General features: G+C 33.7%; 1 long non-coding RNA gene across 1 annotated transcript in view; it reads left to right on the forward strand.

Moving 5' to 3' along the window:
• The first annotated feature begins 6 nt into the window (after positions 1-6).
• The window catches only part of LOC107747914 (uncharacterized), a 6,077-nt gene continuing 3,610 nt past the window's right edge, over positions 7-2,473 (forward strand). Inside the window, exon 1 of the long non-coding RNA XR_001640850.1 lies at positions 7-289. This is a non-coding gene — a long non-coding RNA (uncharacterized LOC107747914). The remainder of the gene's footprint in view (positions 290-2,473) is intronic.

Genomic DNA, 2,473 nt, shown 5'->3' on the forward strand with positions numbered 1-2,473 from the left:
TCTTTTGACTGACTACAGATGGGTCAGTTTTTGATTTAGAGAGCAAATAGAAATAATTTAATCATTATTTTTATCCATCAGGTCTGTACTGCAGCAATGCATCACTTCATTTCCATTGCGTTTTCACTGCTGATCTTTACTGGGCTGCATGTGAGTGTTCGGTCCACAGGAAGACGTTTGGAGCGGAGCAGCGAAAGACATTTTACATCATTGCTGACTGTTTCGAATGGGATGCACTGGGGATCGTGGGGTCGAAGTGAGTACATACACCAAGGGGTTTAATGTGAAGGTAAGTTGAGCATCGACTCATGGATGTGGTTTTGATTTTATAACTCAGTATTTTTGTCTTGTTTTCCAAAAAAAAAATTAATAAAAATCTAAACATTCTTAAGTTGATCAGGACTTGATTTCACACTTCAGGAATTGATGTGTGTATTTATTTATTTATTTATTTTGGGGCTGTAAAATTGATTACTCCTATCCAAAATAAAAGTTTTTATTTTTTATTTTTTTATTTTTTTTACAGAATATTTGTGCTTTTCCTGTGTATATTTATATGTATATATAAATTCACACATACGTGCATATATTTAAGAAATATTTATATTTATGTATGTGTGTGTTCCTTAAATACATACATGTATGTTTATGTATTTATATTTATGTACAGTGCCTTGGGAAAGTATTCATACACAGTAAAACCCCCAGTGTTAAATCAACACTCTCAGTGTTTATATAATCCACACTCAGAGTGTTAAAAAAGTAACACTGAAGCAGTGTTAAAGTTAATGAGATAATTAGTTTAGTAATTGAGTGATGATTGAGAATTATTGATGAACACCTGCTGTTAACAAACTGAATCACTGAAAGAAAGAGAAACAAGAACAGAAAAAAAGAGACGAGACGAGCAGAAATCACTGAAAGAAAGAGAAACAAGAACAGAAAAAAGAGATCGCTCAAGATCTCAGCAGAGGATGATTAAACAACTCCACAAACAGCATCACCAACTTCACACATTACTAACCAGATTGACTTTAGATGTTGATGTTTGTTTCATTTGAATTACCATTACCGAGGTCAGTGTTTACTTTAGTTGGGCTCTTGACCCTTGACTTAAAACATTAGAATGTATTTGGCTGCCGTAGCTGTGCGTTTGTTTAGACATGTTAGTTATGGCGAGAAAAAAAAAAAGCTAAGAGAAAGTGTGGTAAAGTGATGGTTGTGTTTCTACAAAGACATATCCAGCGTACAGTGACTTGAGTAACTAATTAAAATTGTAGCAGAATATGTCTTCACTCCTGTGTCTAGTCAATTCAGTATATGTCTATTTTGGAATTGATTTTATGCACATAGTTTAAGATCTGACAGTTATAAGATTAACCTGATGGACTTTAGAAACTTATTCTGCACTTGAATTTTTACTTTTTTTTATCAAACAGACTTCAAGAATCAGCATATGAATCTCAACAATGGTGACAGTCAACATAAAGCTCCATGCTGCAGTGCATTCTGGGTGCACCAATCAAAACTCATCCATGGCTCCCAGCATGCAATGCGACATGAATAAATTATGCAGCTGTCTTCGTATTTTCTTTTATTCTTACTATTTCCTTTTGTTTTGCTCTTTTTGTTGTTATTTTCTTTGATTCTTACTATTTCCTTTTGTTTTGCTCTTTTTGTTGTGACTTTTAGTAGCCTGTTTTGTGATGTTCACAGATGCTCCGAATATCTGAATATGTTGATTGTCACCATTGTTGAGATTCATACGCTGATTCTTGATGTCTGTATGATAATGCAGCTTTAAGCTTCTAAAGCAAATTTACTTTTAAAAGTTTTTCAGACTAATTTTAAACCTGCTGAGTCAAAATTTTTATTTCATGTGAACAAAAATAAGTACTAATCAATCAGAATACCAGTTATGAAAGTGGCCAAATGCTGACGAGTTCTTCATTGAAAAGTAACCATCAGCACCCTATTGCTATAACAAACATGTCTAAACAAACACACTTTTGTTTTAAGTCAAGGGTCAAGAGCCCAACTAAAATAAACACTGACCTCGGTAATGGTAATTCAAACAAAACTAAAACATCAACATCTAAAGTCAGTCTGGTTAGTAATGTGTGAAGTTGGTGATGCTGTTTGTGGAGTTGTTTAATCATCCTCTGCAGAGATCTTGAGAGATTTAATGTCTTCTTTTATGTTGTGTTGATTTCATCTAAGGCTGTGGCTGAAGTCAGTTGTGTAGTTCTTGTATTTCTGCTCGTCTCATCTCTTTTTTCTGTTCTTGTTTCTCTTTCAGTGATTCAGTTTGTTAACAGCAGGTGTTCATCAATAATGCTCAATCATCACTCAATTACTAAACTAATTATCTCATTAACTTTAACACTGCTTCAGTGTTACTTTTTTAACACTCTGAGTGTGGATTATATAAACACTGGGAGTGTTGATTTAACACTGGGGGTTTTACTGTGTA

This window comes from Sinocyclocheilus rhinocerous, unplaced genomic scaffold (genome assembly GCF_001515625.1).
Source record: "Sinocyclocheilus rhinocerous isolate Xijiao unplaced genomic scaffold, SAMN03320098_v1.1 scaffold4366, whole genome shotgun sequence".
NCBI classification, from domain to species: Eukaryota; Metazoa; Chordata; class Actinopteri; order Cypriniformes; family Cyprinidae; genus Sinocyclocheilus; species Sinocyclocheilus rhinocerous.